Genomic DNA, 19,082 nt, shown 5'->3' on the forward strand with positions numbered 1-19,082 from the left:
AAGTGTCTGCGCTGAGTGACGGAAACTAGAAGACGTTCAGCCGACGTTATCTCATTAGCGGTCAGGTGCTCTTCAAACGAAAGTCGAATCTTCCGCGCGCGCTGGATGAAGCGATGAACATAGGAAAGGACTCGTAATGCCTTGTCGAGTGTGGAAAAACGCTCAAGGAGATCTTCGGGGGGTACTTTCGCGACATGGACCTTGACTGCTCGCTTCTCGAGTTCAGTCACGGGGGTATCATAGCCTTGGGTGGGCCAGTCGCTGCGAGGCCTCTGCAGCCAGTCAGGACCGTGCCACCACAACTGGTTATCTGCAAGATCTTGGAGAGCTACGCCCCGGCTAGCGAGATCCGCAGGGTTATGCTCGGAGCGGACATGTGCCCATTTCTGCACGTCGGTGAATTGGGTGATCTTGGTCACCCGGTTGGCCACGAACGTTGTCCACTGGCACGCTGGCTTATGCAGCCACGCGAGGACAATAGTCGAGTCGGTCCAACAGTATAGGGCAGACGCGGCCCCTGGCATATGTGGCAGAACGGCGGTGGCCATCTCGGACAACAACAAGGCACCGCACAGTTCTAGTCGAGGGAGCGAAACCGTCTTAACTGGGGCCACTCGAGTCTTTGCAGTCAGCAGGGTCACTATTACCGTGGACCCGATTTCGACACGAACGTAAATTGCTGCGCCGTACGCCTTCTGTGAAGCGTCGCAGAACCCGTGGTGTTCGACCTTTAGGTGTGGTCGGAACGCGACCCATCGAGGAACACGAATCTGATCGAGCACCGAGTAATTCTTTAGGAAGTCAACCCATCGCTGACAGAAATCTTGAGGGAGGGCGTCATCCCACCCTAGATCCAGAAGCCAAATGTCTTGCATGAACATTTCTGCCCGAACAATGAAAGGAGCGAGCCAACCTGCTGGATCGAACAATTTGGCAATTTGGGAGAGGACTTGGCGCTTTGTGAAAACTGAGCCGGAAGTCAATTCTGGCGGGACAAAAAAGATTTCATCAGTCGTCGCTTTCCACCGCACGCCGAGTGTCTTGGCCGTGCTCTCTGCATCGATGTCGAGAAAGTCAGCTCGGAGACGGTGATCGATCGGAATGTCGGCCAGGATTGCCTTGTTATTCGACGTCCATTTCCTAAGTGGGAACCCTGCTGACTCTAGGGCCCCTTTCAGCTCCCGAATCGAAGCTTGGGCTTCAGTTTTGGAGTCTGCCCCCGCGAGAACGTCATCAACGTACATAAACTGCCGGATAATTTGGCTTGCCTGCGGATACTTCGACTCTTCGTCGTCAGCGAGCTGTCGCAGCACACGGATCGCCAGGAACGGGGCACAATTGACACCGAAGGTGACCGTTTTCAACTCGTAGTCGCGGATATCCCCATCGGGATTGCGAAACAAAATACGTTGGAGCGGAGTATGCTTGGGGTCTACCCAAATTTGCCGATACATCTTCTCGATGTCGGCGTTGAAGACAAACCTAAAGTACCGCCACTTTAGGATTTGAATCGTCAGGTCGGATTGTAAGACCGGGCCCGCGTAAAGAATGTCGTTCAGACTGGTCCCGTTTGCGGACGGGCTCGAAGCATTGAAGACCACTCGCACCTTGGTGGTCGTGCTTTCGGGCTTGAAGACTGCATGATGTGGAAGATAGTAGGTAGCGGAATTGCTCGCGGGAGAGACCTCGGTCATGTGGCCTAAGTCGATGTACTCCTGAATTACCGAGTCATAGCGGGCCTTAAGGGGCGGGTCCCTCTTCAGGCGCTGCTCGTTACGCAGAAACTGAGCAAGGGCAAAGGACCGTGAAGCCGCTAGCTCGGAACCCTTCTGCCCGGGGTCGCGAAAGGGGAGCGTCACAACGTACTTGCCACACTCGTCTCTTTTCGTCGTCTGGACAAAATTGTGCTCGCAAACGGAATCCGATTCCGAACTTATCGGTGTGGGCACATCTTCCACCTCCCAGAATTTGGTGAGGAGCTGATCCAGTGAGTCACCGAGGCTGGGGGCCACTCGTGTGGAAAAAACGGACACGCTGCGGGGATTGGCTGGAGATAATGGGCCTGTCAGCACCCATCCAAAAATGGTCTCCTGACCGAGAAGCGACCCGCATATGTTAGCCTTGGCATTACCGAGGAGAATGGACGGAAGAATGTCAGCTCCTATTAGTACATCGACTTGGGAGCTCTCAAAGAAGTTGGGGTCCGCCAGGGGAATGTCGGGCAGCCCCTTGAGACGATCTCGCGGAATCGGGTATGATGGCAGATTTCCTGCCAACTGCGGCAGAACGTAGGCCGCAGTCTCTAATTGTAGCCCGGGTCTAGACGGCGACCGAATGGAGAAATGGCACAATTTTGTAGACTGCGCGGAAGTGGTCTGATTAAGGCCGGAAACTTGGGCTTGAATCGTCTTGAAGGGTGGTTTGACGAGGTTGAACAGTCGTTCCGTTATGAAGGTCGCTTCGGACCCTGAGTCTATCAGAGCTCGTGCCTGGAAGCTGCACCCCAAATGGCACACGTTGATAAGGGCCGTGCCTAGTAGGACGGCTCCTGACCCGGAAGCGAAACACACCTGAACATCCGACTGATCCTCTGAGCCGTTTGTGCTTCTGGCAGTCTGTGCGGGTCGAGCCCTTGCTGTCGTAGGCGGACTTGGAGCGGTGGCGAACGGATTGCCGCGGTGCAAAAGGGTGTGGTGTCGGCTGTGACATGTGAAGCAGGTATGGGCGCTCGTGCAATCTCGTTGCTGGTGCCCTCGGGCAAAACAGTTCAAACATAGCTGCTTCCTTTTAATGTAGTCCGAGCGCCCATTTACGTCCATTTCCAAGAACCGCGGACATAAACGAATGGGGTGGTTCTCCCTCGAACAGAGATCGCAACCCTTGGGGCCCGGAACCACTCGAGTCTCGTATGAGTGGAGCCTTCGAGCAGGGGCAGTAGGAGTTCCCGACCTTGGCGGAAGTTGCCCGGAGCCACTAGGTCTGACGTCGTCGATCGCTTCCAGAGTGCAATGGCGCTCTGTCAGGAAGTTGTCTAATTCCTTCCATGTTGGAATTTCGGCCTTGTTATGATCGGATTGCTCCCACATGGAAAGTGTGACTTTGGGGAGCTTTGACGAAATCATAAACACCAGGAGGCAGTCCCAAGCCTCAACATTGATGGCGGACATTGCTAGGGCTGTCAGACAACTCTGAATGGTGGCTTGGAGCTCCTTCAGCGCGACCCCGGACTCTTGAGAAATAGCCTGGAGGTTGAAAAAGATTTTCAACTGGCTATTGACCAGTAGCCGCCGGTTCTCAAAGCGGTCTGTGAGGCTTTGCCAAGCGACGACAAACCCCTCATGGGTAAGCGGAGCCTTAGAGACAATGGCGTGAGCGTCTCCACTTGTTTTGGACAGTAAGTGGAACAACCTCTCTACCGGGGTGAGCCGCGAGTTTTGGATGTAAATGGCCGTAAACAAGTCTCTGAAGGTGGGCCACCGAAGATAATCACCCGCGAAGACCTCGGTATCCACCGGAGGTAACCGGCAGCCTGTAGGCGCGGGCGTGTGGACATTGACGGAAGCCTGAGTGGATTGGGAAGCAATTTTCTCCCGAAGTTGGGCAATACATCTCGAATAGACGGAGTAGCAGTAGTTGTACTTCGATTCGAGCACGGTCGAGGTGGCCACATTGTCGTCTGACACGGCTAGTAAATCGGAGCAGCTCTCATAGCTTTTCTCCACCTTCTCCCACAGTGCCCGAATTTGGTCCCGATGGACCTCGCAAATGTACTGGGAGCCTCCTTCCGTTTCTCTGGCGCCCGGAGTATTTATGTTAGCCTCAAATTGGCTAATACGATCCGTTGTGGCAATGAACTTTTTCAGCGCCACGTCGACCGCACTTTGAGCCATTTTTGCAACGGAACGAGTCTGCCTCTGTGAAGGACCGGGGATTGTATTGACGGATTCGTCACTCTTTGCCCTTGGAATGGCACTGTACGCCTTAGGCTTTAAAAGAGGCGTCCGCGGAGAAGCGGATTGAGATCTGTCCAGACGGATGGTTGGGATCGGACGTGGCTTTTGGTCGTCTCCCGTGGGCATTCTCAGACACCAATTCGCTGGTCAGAACTTGTCGACTGACGCGCGCAATGGGTGCCTCGTACGAAGCGGTAGCCGGTCACTAATGTGATGAGACCGGTGAGATCGCGGACGAATTGCGATTGCAAGGCCAAGTGGGAAATAGAAGCGCCGATGTCGAGAGGAACGTCGGATGCGGCACAATTCGGGTGTGGGAGAAACTTCAGGAAGCCAAAAAGAAAAATCCAGAAGGGCCAAGGTTCGTTGAGATTCTAGGCGGATTTTGCCAGATGCGAAGTAGAAGCAGCGGTAGGGAAATGACGGAACGGAAAATGGACAAGGCTCGGAAAATTCGTGATCGTTCGGAAAAATAATTGATTACTGTCTATATAGATATGTCTGTATATTTCGACCAGTATGGCTCGTACGTAAATATTCAATTCCTGACTATTTTCGAAATTGCGGAGCCGGAAAGGTGGACTTGACCTTGGCTTGGATTGAACACAGAGAAAAAAAATAAATAATTAATTTTTGCCTAATTGGCGGATTTAATTATTATGGAAACAGACGGGTGGAGTTGAAAATTTCAATTCTTAATCAATGGAGTTTAAGGAACCCGAAGCTGGAACGGTGGAATTGAAACCGCGGCTAGGTTCAGAACGAAGATCGAAAATTAAATTATTTAATTATAATTTCTTTTTTCGAAAATTAAATTTTCGATTTAATTATTGAGTGGCCGGAAAGGTGAATTAAAAACCTGGCCCTTTGCTCGGACGGAAAATACGAATTAAATAAATTTTTGTAGTTGTAAATATAAATAAATAAATTTATAATTAATTGATATTTTTTTTTTTAAATTTGTTTGGTTAGATATTTCCTGAAATTGGAGGCAGAAAATATTGAGAAATATATGGGCATACATGCAAGTAGGGCAAGGGCATGTGGGACATATGATGGCACAGTGGAACGTCGATAAGTGGACTGTATGGTTAAATTTTATCGGTTATATATTTCCTGAAATCGGAGGCAGAAAATATTTGGAGATATGTGGACATGCATGCAGGTACGGATATATGTATGTAAGGGCATGTGGGCATATGTATGTTGGCACAGTGGAGCGTCGATAATGTGTAACGGCGGAAACGGAAAAGTTATGTGGTGTAAAAAATTGGGGATGAAAAACCAATATTACGACAGCGGCGGACTGTTCGGTGAACTTGAACACACCGGCTGGCCAATATTAATTATGCCCTTTTAATTTTATATTTTTTTTTCTTCACCACACACTTTCACTGTTCACTTGCCGATTTTTTTTTTTTTTTTTTTGCGGATTAATTGCACGAAACACAATGTATGTGTGTATGCATGTACATATGCCTCGACCGTTGGCGAGCGAACGGATAACGGAAAAGCCAAAAAACGGCGAGGAATATGGCGAGGCACACACAACGGAGATGGATGGAAAATTTGGTAATTTTTTGTCTTAGAAAAGTCTCAAGCTGCCGTGGTGTCGGAAAACTCGGACTTGGAGTTGATACGGAGGGAAAAAACAATCTTGCAGCAGTGTGAACGAAATTTTATGTTCGGACCACTGCTGAAGACCGGCAGAGAGACGGAGACGGAAAAAATTTCGTACTTATCTTTTGGGCGGAACAATGCCTGAACTGGTGGATCCAAAATATCCTGAATATCCTGGTATCCGGCTCGAAGGACCAAAATGTGTAGGGGGGCGTGGTTCCGCAAAAAGATTCCAGAAAAAATTAGAACGTTGAAATAAGAAGTCGGGGGCGTCTTTCGGATGGTATAACGCAGTCAGCTTTATTCGGCTGCTTACATGAGATTGATCTTAAAAACTAGTGAAAAAAAAAGATCGCCGACAGCCAACGAGCGAGAAGAGAGGGAACAGAGGGGCGAGTGTGGACGCGCTCTTCAGCGCGGGTGCGCTCTTTAGCGTGGGTGCGCTCTTTAGCGCGGGTGCGCTCTTCAGCGCGGATGCGCTCTTCAGGTGAGTGGCACCACGGCCCCTCACCTAAACAAGGGTGAATCCGATCAAAAATAGAAAAAACTATCCCAAAACTAGAATTATGCGCAGCACATTTGCTGGGTAAGTTAATGATACGCATAACGGAAGCCATGAAAAATTACATATTAGAAATGTATGCATGGAGTGATTCAACCATAACGCTAGCCTGGATTAAGAATGGGTTGAATAAGATAAAATTGATCAGACGTAGAACAGACGAAATTCGGGAATTGAAAAATACTGAATGGAATCATATAAGATCCGAAGATAATCCAGCAGACCTTGCATCAAGAGGAGTTTGCGCAAATCAATTGGTGAATTGCGATCTTTGGTGGAGAGGGCCAAAATGGTTGACTGAGCCAAAAAGCCAATGGCCACAGTCGCCGATCATTGAGGAATCCTTAACACTAAATACATTGGTAAAAACCAAAGATGACAGGATTTACGAATTGATGCAAAAGTTCTCTTGCATGCATAAATTAACCCGAGTAATAGCTTATGTAATGCGATTTTTGATAAAAACCAGAACAAACTCTAACCCAAAGTTTTTAACAGCAAAAGAATTAAAAGAAGCTGAAATAATCATAATTAAAAAACAACAGGAGTGGCAATTTAATAAAGAAATAAAATACCTATAAAATAATAGAGAGATTGAAATAAGTAGTAAAATAATAGGTCTGAACCCGTTTTTAGATACTAATGGAATACTTCGGGTAGGTGGAAGACTACAAAATTCTAAAGCGGAATTTGAAGTTAAGCATCCTATAATTTTAGACAAAAGTCACATTTCGACTTTAATAGTAAGGGATGCTCATAAAAACACGCTTCATGGAGGTATAAATCTAATGTGAAACTTTGTACAACGCAAATTTTTGGTATTGGGTATTTGGGTTAAAAAATTTATTAAAAAAACAGCTGAGAGAGTGTGTAAAATGTTCAAGGTATCGAAAAAATACAATAGAACAAATAATGGGAAATCTGCCCGATTACAGGGTAAACATAACACATCCCTTCTTAAATACGGGTATGGATTATGCAAGGCCATACCTTATAAGATGCTCCAAAAACCGAGGTCAAAAAACATTTAAAGGATATATTGCAGTATTTGTTTGCATGGCTACAAAAGCTATTCATTTAGAAGTAGTTAGTGACTTAACGTATGATGCATTTCTAGCGGCATTTAAGCGGTTTGTAGCTAGAAGGGGAAAATGTGCAAACATATATTCAGACAATGGAACAAATTTTGTAGGAGCACCAAGAAAATTAGATGAGGAGTTAGAAAAAGCCATTAGGGAAAATAGTAAGATAGCAGCGGAGTTACAAAGGGAAAGGATAGAGTGGCATTTTATTCCCCCGCAAGCCCCTATTTTGGAGGACTATGGGAAGCAGGAGTAAAATCCATGAAATACCATTTAAAACGAGTAATCGGAGATAATGTACTAACATACGAAGAAATGTCTACATTGCTTTGCCAGATAGAAGCCGTTTTAAATTCAAGACCTTTGTACACTTCCAGCGAGGATATAGACGATAATGAGGTGCTGACTCCTGGTCATTTCTTAATTGGAAGACCCCCATTAGATATAATCGAACCTAATGACGAAACTGGGAAAATTAATAATTTAGATAGATGGAGACTTATTCAGAAAATAAAACGAGATTTTTGGAATAAATGGAAGGATGACTATTTAAATACTTTGCAACAAAGATACAAATGGAAAAGAAATTCTTCAAATATAAAAGAAGGTCAAATTGTCATAATAAAAGATGATAGTTGCCATCCGGCAAGGTGGCCTCTAGGAAGGGTTGAAGAAGTCCACAAAGGAAAAGACGAAAAAGTTAGAGTCGTTAAGCTCAGGGTGCAAGAGAATTTGGTAACCAGACCATTAAATAAAATTTGCCCCCTAGCTGATGTAAATGATCAAGATGATGCAGAAGCACATCAAAGTAGATCGAACTCGCCAAGAACAAGAAGCAGTGCTAGATTGTCTAAGTTAGGAATGATGCTCTCATTATGCTGTCAGTTGACAAACGCAGCACCGGAAATAAAAGATCCAAAATACCGTATTGAACAAATTTCTAAAGCCTCGTCCATATATTTAGATCCGATGGGAGACATAGAAGTTGTCTCATCATCATGGAATTTGGTGATATTCTTCGATATGGAAGCATATTTCGAGATGATCCATAAAGGAAAGAGCATAATCACCAAAATGAGAGTAGCTTGTGAAAAACTTCATGGGTTTGAGGATCAGTGCTACCTTATTTTGGGCAATACACTTAAACAGATTTTAGAGTTGGAGGAGAATAATAAACTCTTCATGACTCATAATAAATCGAGGCAAAGGCGGGAACCGTTTGAATTTATAGGATCTTTATACCATATTCTGTTTGGAGTAATGGATGAAGATGATCGGGTTCAAATGGAAGAAAACATGAAAAATTTATTGAGCAACCAACAAAATTTAAAAGAATTAAGCAAAAAACAAACTTCATTAGTCGAATCCACTACTAATATTCTAAAGAAAACAACGGAAGAAGTCAATGCAAACTTCATAAGTATGAACAAAAGGATAGAAAATATGACTTTAATATTGCAAGAGTCATATTACGTATACAAAGAATCTATCAAATTCTTTATGGTCACGAAGGAATTAAGTAGTCTAATCGATGAATGTGAAAAAATACAAGCAGGCATCATAAGCCTGTTAATTGACATTAACCATGGAAGGCTTAACACCAACATTTTGCGTCCAAGTCAGCTTAAAACTGAAATTGCTTTTTGTGACGGCAGCTGGCCATGGAGCAATGGCAACGATAAAAGTTGCCAGCTAGGACCCCTTAAACCTAATAGACCTTCCAATTGCTTTTACAAATCTTGGTAGTTGGTTGTTTAAAGTTGAGGAAAACACTAAGTTGAGGCTCCAATGTGGCCAATCCAAAATCCAGATTATTGATTTACCAGAGCAAGGCATATTAACAATCAGTTCAGAATGTACAGCCCGGACCGATGATAAAATTCTAATTGCTCAGCACATTATTGAAACTGAAAGTCAAGAGAGATTAGCTTCGGCTTATATAGGAGAAATAAGGGAAATTCCTAGAATTGCTTGGGACCCTCTAAAGCCACCTGTTATAAATGTTGTAATGCTATCATACAGCAGAAATAGCTCACCTGGCCAAACAAAAAATTTAGGGTTAAAAAATGTCGATTTTCATCATGTGTCAGGTCATAGCTCCTTAATTTTAGTAATAGTAATCATTGCTGTACTGATTATATCATATTATAAAAAATTAAAATCGAGAAGACAATTGTTGGCTATAGCACTGCCAACTCCAATGTCAAATGTTTAAAAAAAAATATATAAAAATTTGGTCAGAATTAATCTTATAACAAAAAATCAAAAAAAAAAAAATTTATTTGTACATCTAAAATGATAAGAAAAATATATACTAAGGCTCTTTTGTGGCCCCTTGCAGGATGTTCAGACATTAGGTCGAACATAAATAAAAACTTAAACAATTTTAAAATATTTAAGATATTAAAATTCAAAAAGAAAATATATATACAGTCCACTACTCTTTGTTATCGAACAATTATAATAATTTTCTAATACTGAAGAAATAGATTAAATAAATGTATTACGAAAACAAAAATACACATATACATAAATAAAATGTTAATCTAAAACAGCACACCTTTTTGTGGCCCTTTCCAGAATGTTCAAGCATTGAACACTATTTTATATACAAATTCCAAAGATAGAGTTTCAAGGGATCGGACCCATGGAAATATGAGATAAACAGCATGGTTTAAAACCGATCCCCTGCAGCCTAACATAAAAAACACAAACATAAGCATCATAAATAACAAACATAAGCGCATCCGCTTGTCACACTTGAGAAAGGGTCGCATAGCATATCAACGTGCAGTGCGTTGATAAGTAGTTTTTAATAGTTTTTAGATTTTCATGTATCTTACTTATAAGAAAACTGTGACGAATAAAATCAGTTTTGAAACGGAACTCATTGGAGTACGACCTTTATTTTGGGGCTCCTCTTAACATGTATCAAATCTTATATTTTTAACTTAACTAACAGTCATATTGACTGATACGGAGTTAGACGGCACTAAAAATCGATTGCTGGGTTGGGAGGTCGTTGCGTCTTAGGCGGGATACGCTAGAAACCCGAGTCAATCCCCGAGCGAGAAAATTTGGGTGCGAAGACTGTTTTTCTTTGTATGACTCTTTTTGCTTCTGGATTTTGTCTTTCACTGCGAGGATGCCCAGATCGCGGTGGAAGTTTTCATTGCGAACATAGCAAGGTGCCCCAGTGATAGTTCTCAAGATTTGCTGGCGTTGCCCCACAGCTAAGAGACATAAGTCCAGATTGGCTTTAGGACTGAATTGTAGAGTAGTAACTTGTAGTCCAGGCACAGTGGCGATCGTGAGTTTATGATCCAGTGGAGGCTGCTGGCTTTTAGTTTTAGGTGCATCTTGCATTCGATGGAATTACGCCAGGTTAGTCGTCTATCAAGGTGAACGCCAAGGTACGTTACTTCGTTAGCTTGAGGGATCTGCATACAGTTTAGCGTTATAATAGTAAACGTTATATGTTTACACTTTTGTTCGTTTATTTTAATGCGCCAGTCGGACAGCCACCTTTCCACTATTGTGAGATGATTAGCCAGTTGGGTTGTTGCCTGCGTTGGGCATCTGGAGCAACTAAGGATAGCGGTATCATCGGCGAACGTTGACGTTGTTAGTTGTGCGCTTGTAGGAATATACGCAGTATACAAAACACATAGACACGGGCCGAGTGTGCTTCTTTGTGGAACTCCAGCTTCGATGGTGTAGTCGCCCGAAGTAGCTGCGTTGCATCTCACTGAGAATACCCTATGGTAGAGGTAAGATACCAGTAGCTTAGTAGTTGGCAAATACGTTTTTATTTTGTGCATGAGTGCAATGAGCTAAGCTCGGTCGAAAGCTTCAGACACGTCGAGGAAAATAGCGCTGCAGTATTCTCACTGTTCACTTGTTCGATGGTTGCGTGGTTTCTTTGGAAGCCAAATTGGTGTGCCGGGATAATATTGCAAGCTTCCAGATGTGGTTTTATGCGAGTTAACAGGCATTTTTAAAACAATTTAGACATAAAAGATAGATATGCTGGAGATGCGTAGATAGAAACAACATAAGACACTGCAAATCGTCACGAGTAGGTGGTGTAAATGGATGCACTAGAAAACACCATTGCCTTCCCCACCAAGATGACCTGAGAAAGCTTCAAAGAAGTTATAACAATTCAGAAGAAAGCGCAACAACTTTGCACACCGTACTGAAAGGAACAACCCTGTTTAGATATGTTCCAGTCATTGTTTAAGGGCCAAACTGCTCGAAACAAACGTTTGCACTGATAGAAGATTCGAAGGTTCAGCATGCCAGCATACCTTAAGCGAGTCAAAGCTAGCGGAAAAACTAGGCATTGACGGTCCATCAGTTGCGACATAGCGCTAGTTCGAGATGCGCAACCGTAAGGATTTGGATTTACCAGAGCAGACTTTGGGGGAGTCAGTTCTCCAAAATCATAAGGACATGAAGATGCTACCGATACGCGTATACAAGGATGTAAGAGCTTCAATAATAATTAGGCTGGATAACGTCTAACTAGGCTCACCATTGACAATCATAGATTTGGATGGTCGGTCAACGCACGGCAAAAGAGCGACCAAAATAGGAGCAGCCGAATAATTCACGTCTGCGAATGCAACCATGACCTACGACAAAGGAATTGCAAAGGAAAGCTATTCGTTAGACGTAGTTGGTGTGTGTGCCAGCAACGAGACCATTAGACCCAAAGAATATGAAAGAGCTTTATCAATCCTGGACAAGACAACCAGATACATTACAGACGAAAAGCGATGTGAAACAGGTCTTCTCTGGCGCCACGACAAGATGGAGCTACCGTTCTCGCTACAGTTAGCGAAGCGTCGACTTGCGTGCCTAGAGTCGCGAATGGAAAGAGACCCAGAGCTTGGAAGCTTTGTGAACCAGAAGATCAAGCGATTCAAAGAAAATGGATACGTACGTAAACTTGAGAAGAACAAGATAACATATGAAAGACGTTTCTGGTACTTGCCAATGTTCGTAGTCACTAATCCGAATAAACGCAAGTCAAGAATTTTATGGGACGCAGCAGCCAGAGTGCAAGGAATGTCTCACAACACGGCATTACTAAAAGGACCGGATTCCCTAGTAGGAATTGTACCGCGATATCGAGAACGACTCATAAGCATCAGCGGCAACATAAGAGAAATGGCGACATCAAGTAAAGATTCGACCGCAAGACCAGCAGGCACAGCAATTTTTTTGGAGGTACAGAGATACGAGACGAGAGCCCGATAGGTACGTTATGACAGTCATGACTTTCGGCGCCTCTTGTTCACCAGCAGTCTGAAAGGACAAAAAAATCAAGCAATTCACCTTACAGTATCCAGATGCAGTAAACGCGATACTACACGTTTCATTTTCGTAGTCTTAAAACTGCGAATCTGAAGACGAACTGAAGCGTCTGAATTGGGGCAGATTGCTAGAACTAGCAGCCGTGAATTTTGTATCAAAATTTGGGAAAATATCCAAATTGCCCAACTCATTTGACTTTCAGGCGGAGTGAAAATATTTCAAAACCAGGTGAATCAGACATGAAAAGAAGGCCAGTTTAGTCGGCAGCGGAGCGGCTACATTACATATTTCTTATATACATATACTTAGGTGGTATGTTATTGAGCGAGCATGTCACTTGAGCATGCACGCTTAGTTTATGTAAATGTATAGAGATTGAGTCTTATGCACACAATTCTTTGGCACATGCGGTCAGCGTGGGAACGCTGACTTAGCCTAACTCATAATTGGGCAGTTATATGTGGCGCACTTGAATTGGTTTATTTGTTTGTTATATGCATGCAGGGTACAGTGTTACCTCGCTACATGTTTCTACATATGTGCATATTACATCTCCCTCCTTTTGAAAAATAACGTAACCTAGTGAAGTTATTTTTAAAATTTTATTTATTTTTTTATACCCTTGCAGAGGGTATTATAATTTTGGTCAAAAGTGTGCAACGCAGTGAAGGAGACATCTCCGTCCCTATAAAGTATATATATTCTTGATCAGGATCACCTCCTGAGTTGATATGAGCATGTCCGTCTGTCCGTCTGTCCGTCTGTCCGTCTGTCTGTCCGTCTGTCTGTCCGTCTGTCTGTTTCTACGCGAACTAGTCTCTCAGTTTTAAAGCTATCGTCTTGAAACTTTGCACACACCCTTCTTTCCTTTGCACGCAGTATATAAGTCGGAACGGCCCGGATCGGCCGACTATATCCTATAGCTGCCATATAACTGATTGATCGGAAATGGTATAACTTTGGTGTTTTTAGAGTTAGAGAGTTAAAATTTGATATGAGAGCTATTTTTGGCAAAACATTACGTCGATTTTCATAAGGATCGGCCGACTATATCCTATAGCTGCCATATAACTGAACGATCGGAAATGACCCAACTTTCGTGTTTTTGAAGATAGAAAGCTGGAACTTAGTACAGATTTAATTCTTGGTCAGTTGATCCAACCTACCAAATTTCATTAGGATCGGCCGACTATATCCCATAGCTGCCATATAACTGAACGATCGGAAATGGTATTTGGTAGAAATATCAACTTTCGTATTTTTGAAGATAGAAGTTTGGGACTTTTTTTAGATTTTGTATTGTAATAAATTGGATTATATATTTCTATTCCCATAAGGATCGGCCAACTATATCCGATGTTTGCGATATATATCCGGTTTTAACTGCAAGGGTATATAAACTTCGGCTCCGCCCGAAGTTAGCTTTCCTTTCTTGTTTTTGTATATATTTTTGTTTTTGTAAAATTTAATTTAATTTTATTTATTTTTTTTTTTTAATTGACAATTTTATTATTATTAAATATGGGGGAAAAAAAAATTTTTTTTTAGTGTTTTCTTTTTTATATATATATCTATATAGTATTTTTGAAATGTATGACCGTTGATTCTTATGAAATCAAAAATTTTTTTCCTATCCTTATGTACTGTTTGTTTTTTGCTTTTATTTCCTGAAATAACTATATTATCATTAATTTGTTCTACTATATAGGGCCCTGTGTATTGGAAGTCTAATTTAGGTCCTACTTAATTTTTAAGTAAAACTTTATCTCCTATTGATAGACTTATTATTTTAGCTTTTTTATCAAATTACAAGTATTCCTTGTTTTTCTGCTTATTCGAGTCAATCGTATTTTTTGCTCTTTTTTATGCTATATTTACTTTCCTTAGCGTAATCATCTGTGTTATATATTGGTTCTATATTATTTACGCTATTAAAATGCTTAGGTAAGTTACTTGTTTTTCCAAAGACAAGTTCATATGGACAATAGTCATGTGCCATAGATGGAGTCGTGTTGAAACAGTATACGAAAATTTAAATCCATACATACCAATCAGTTTTATCAACCGATATATATGAACGTATGTATTCATTAAAAGTTCTATGACTTCTTTCGACTGGTCCAACTGTCTGATGGTGGTGTGCAGTAGATGTTATATTAGTTATTTGCACTTGAACAGGTCATTTATTATCGAATTTTTGTATTCTGCTCCCATGTCCGTAATGAACGTCTTCATTGCACCGTATTTCAGAATAAAATTTTCGAATATAGTCACATATGACTATAACTATAACTACAACTATTACTATTCTAATGCCCTTAATTGTAACCTACACATAGATCCACTGTAATTAGAATTTAAGCTCTTTCTGATCGCTGCTAAGAGGTAGTTGAATTTAGACCAGTGGTCGGCACCCCAATACATTGATATGATTTTACCGCATTAGTGTTAGTAACGAATAGCAAAAAGAAGGCTTTGAGCATGACGTTTCACACATTTATACTGTGTGTGTGTGGCAGAGCTCGGGCAGAGAAATTTCCTATGCCCCCGAGATAGGGCCGTGCCGACCTCTGATTTAGACCGTACAAGAGTTCAGACGTAATAATAAAGTCATACTGAGAGTCTAGCAACCTTATCTTTGTGTAGCACGTGAAACTCAACTAGCAATTGAGCCATCTAAACATCATCTCATTTTATAATCGACTTCGGACCAGGCTGAAATAGCTCCTGGTCCCAAAAAAAAAAAAAAATCGAAGAAGATCTGGCACGTGTGGGACCTCTATTAAACTGGGTCCAAGCATCGACGTAACTGGCGACGAGGACTAACAAAAAATTAAACCACCCGTTCGGAATTAAATTCAAAAAAAAAAACATCACTAACACGAGTATTAAACATACGAAACACGACCAGAGAAGTCCATAAATAGCGACTCAAGCATAATCAATAAAGCCAGCCTAATCAGCACATAAGATAACGGCTCTACCCTTACCTGATCGGTTCACCATTTTTTGTTGAGACCGAGCTTTGGCAATCATCATCACCGCCGTCGCTGATCTTACCTTATAAAATCAATCATCGTTCTGCATTATATTTTGCGGGAGCTCTACTATTCTAAAATACTGCTGCGTTGGAGCTTTTTTACCTTCACAGACCACCGTTCTTTATTTTCTTTACACTACCCGCAGAATAACTTTACACTTCACTAACATACAAAGAAAAAAAAAATAAAAAAAAAATATGAATACCGAAATAGTTGCATCGTTTAATCTATATTTAAATTGTATAAAAAATATTAAAGATTTCGATGGATCAGATAAAAACCAGCTTCCAGATTTCATAAATCAAATTAATGACTTAATTCCAACCTTTGAAAGTTTTGATGAACAATTAAAAACCCTTTTACTTAATTACATAAAAAACAAATGCATTGGATTAGTAAGACCCGTTTTGCATAGATACGGAAACATTAGATCCTGGAACCAATTAAAAGAGATTTTGATAAAACATTTTGGGGAAAAAGAGAGTAGCGATGTATTAATGGATACCCTAAAATTATGTCGAATAGATTCCACAATAGAGCAATATTACAATAAAATTAATGAAATTGCTAGTAGAATACATAACCGAATATTGACACACTCTAACGAGCCATTTAGTACAGAGGAAATTAATAGGATATCACTTAGAATATTTAGGGACAATCTTCCCGAACCTACTAAAACAATGATTTTTGCTAGGAATCCGTAGTCATTAGACGACGCATACAAAATTATTGAAGACGCCCGCCACCAAATTTATACACTATATGGGCCCATTCGAAAACATTTGTATAATAAAACTCCCCTTAGAACAAACTTCAGTAATGATAATTATAATCGAAATAACCCAATCCAAAATGAATATCAGAACCAACCACGGGCAGAGGATAACCCTGGCACTGGTACAAATAGGCAAAATATTAGAAGATTCGCAAACAATCATAATAATTATTTTAACGGACATACTGCTAATCAAAACACTAACTCTCGAATGTCCTACAATACCATCCAACCGCAACAACTAGTTAATTATAACCCTAACAACGATACTGCACCAGCTCCCATGGATGTAGGCCAAATACAAATTACAAAATACAAATTTTCAATTAAAGGACCATCAAGATTACCCTACATAAAAATTTAATCCTCCGAAAGAGACCTGCTATTCATTATTGATACTGGAGCGGATTTCAGTATCATCAATGAAAATGTCTGCCACCCGAAGTGGGAAACTAAAATCGATGCCCAAGTAAAAGCAATGGGAAACATTATTAAAAAACAAAAACTTTGTAGATTCCCTTCATTCAAAGAATTTCGAATAAAAAATTACTGGTGTGAGTTCTTGGAATACAACTTTCACGACCATTTCGACGGTATAAATGGAGGAAATATATAGAACGATTTAAATGCAATCATAAATTACGGAGAAAATAAAATTATTTTAAATAATGTAAGCCTGAAGTTAAACACTCAACACCCAAAACTCAACACTAAAAACTTTACAGCTAATGTAAGTCAATTTACGAGGCTAGAACATCTTGATTATAATTCTCAGAACCAGCTAAGCACTATTCTTAAACGATTCGAAAATATTTTCTATAAAGAGGGAGACAACTTAACATTTACAACTGTAATTAAACATAACATATCCTCAAAAAATGAGATACCTGTCTATTCAAAAGCGTATAGGTACCCCGAAGCTCATAAGGACGAGGTAAATAAACAAATAAACGAAATGCTAAAACAAGGAATAATAAGGCATTCAGATAGTCCATATAACAGTCCCCTATGGATTGTCCAAAAAAAAGTAGACCTTTCTAATTTGACACGAGAGCTATGTTTGGCATCGTAATAAAACATTACGACATGCCAAATTTTATAAGGATCGGCCGACTATATCTTATAGCTGCCATATAACTGAACGATCGAAAATGACACAACTTTCGTGTTTTTGAAGATAGAAAGCTGAAACTTAATACAGATTTTATTTTTGATTCATCCTACCGAATTTCATTAGGTAGCTGCCACATAACTGAACGATCGGAAATGGTATTTGGTAGAAATATAAACTTTTGTATTTTTGAAGATAGAAGCTTGGGACATTTTTTTAGATTTTTTATTTTAGTTAATTGGTTTTATTATGATGTAATCATAAGGATCGGCCAACTATATCCGATGTTTGCGATATATATCCGGTTTTAATGCAAGGGTATATCAACTTCGGCTCCGCCCGAAGTTAGCTTTCCTTTCTTGTTTTTATTATTTTGTTGAAATAAAAATCTTTTGTTATAAGACATATTATACAAACAAATGTCAATTACTCAGATTTATTAGAGATAATGCGAGATATTCTACCTGAAAAAGGCTTAATAGCCATCTTTTGTAAAGACATAAACCTGTATGTAAAATTCCAGGAATGCTATAGAAAATTTTTTGCTTCCAACGTTAATATAAAGGTAATAAGATCATTTGCACTTCTTAAAGATATTACAGATAAGGAAGAAATTTTAAAAATAATCGAAGAGGAACATTTAAGAAACAACCATAGGGGTATCAACGAAATTTTTTCAGAAATAAAAAAGATATATTATTATCCTAACCTTCAGAAAGAAATTCAAAAATACGTCAATAACTGTAAAATATGCCACTTAGCCAGGTACGATCGAAACCCAATAAAATATAAGCTAAACATAACCGACACTCCTTCTCAACAAAACGAAATAATCCAAATGGATATCTGGTTTCCTATGCGAAACCCCATGTATCTGACCACCATCGACAAATTGACAAAGTATGCTACTGCACATTATCTTAAAGAAAGATCGTGGATATCTCTTTTGAAAGCATTAAGAGATAGGATACAAAACTTGTGTAAGCCCAAACTGATTATAACAGACAATGAATTTAATATAAACTGTATAAAACAGTTTCTGCTAGACAACAATATAAACATACATTATACGACCCCCTATAAAAAAACAAGAACCTCAGATAAAGAAAGACTACACTTAACATTAAATGAACATATTCGATTGTTTAACGCACATGATAAAAATAAAGATACAATTTAAAACAAAGTATATCAAGCAATTATCCACTATAATAATACAATCCACTCTACCACAAAATATAGACCAATAGATATTGTAAACAATTTACTAAGTTCAGAACAACTTCAGGATCTCTCAGAAATTATTAAGCAACATAAGGAACAATTAAATGTAAAGAATAATAGTACTGATAAGGATAATTTTATAAACGACTATGTAAAAAATAATAAAGTTGGTAAGTCTAGACCTAAGTATAAACTATCTCAAAATTACCATCAAGATGGAAATTACCTAATATCAAATGACAATACAAACAAGAAAATTTACAAAGATCAAGTTAAAAGAAAATTCAAATTCCAAAATTAAAATTAAGTAAAAACATGTATATTAACAATTTATTGAACGCGTGTATATGTATGAAAATTATTTACTATTCATCAATTAATATTGCCGA

Source organism: Drosophila bipectinata, chromosome 4 (genome assembly GCF_030179905.1).
Source record: "Drosophila bipectinata strain 14024-0381.07 chromosome 4, DbipHiC1v2, whole genome shotgun sequence".
Lineage (NCBI taxonomy): Eukaryota > Metazoa > Arthropoda > Insecta > Diptera > Drosophilidae > Drosophila > Drosophila bipectinata.